The following is a 452-nucleotide window of genomic DNA, read 5'->3' on the forward strand; positions in this document are numbered from 1 at the left end:
TTGAAGCTAAACGAACAATTTTTCGTCTGTTCGTCCCATTTGTGTTTTTAGCAGCAGTATTGGCCAGGACGTATGTTATGTTTGTTTGTTCATTAAGGGCCGGCGCGTCAGGTAGGTTTTTTAGCAGTCATCACTCTAGGCTTCGCCTAACTGACCATTCATCTTGTCTTGCGGCCCATTAACATCGCGTGTGATATTTGACCGCAACAGTCGCGTCAGTTGGAATCCTCCCCATGAGTCTGGTGTCCAGTTGACTGCGCTGGAGGCCTTTCTGCTTTCGCCTTTCGCTTGCAATCCGTGGGCGCGGGTTCGGGGCGGGGGGGGGGGGTAATGTGATGCTTTGCTGATATTATATTCGTGACTTCGCTGTTATCGCTGGTTTTATATCTTGGTCACTGGTTTTAATGTATTCCACTGTCACATTGCTGTTGTGCAGTCATCGATGTCGGTTG

The sequence above is a fragment of the Penaeus monodon genome, chromosome 20 (genome assembly GCF_015228065.2).
Source record: "Penaeus monodon isolate SGIC_2016 chromosome 20, NSTDA_Pmon_1, whole genome shotgun sequence".
Taxonomy (NCBI): Eukaryota; Metazoa; Arthropoda; class Malacostraca; order Decapoda; family Penaeidae; genus Penaeus; species Penaeus monodon.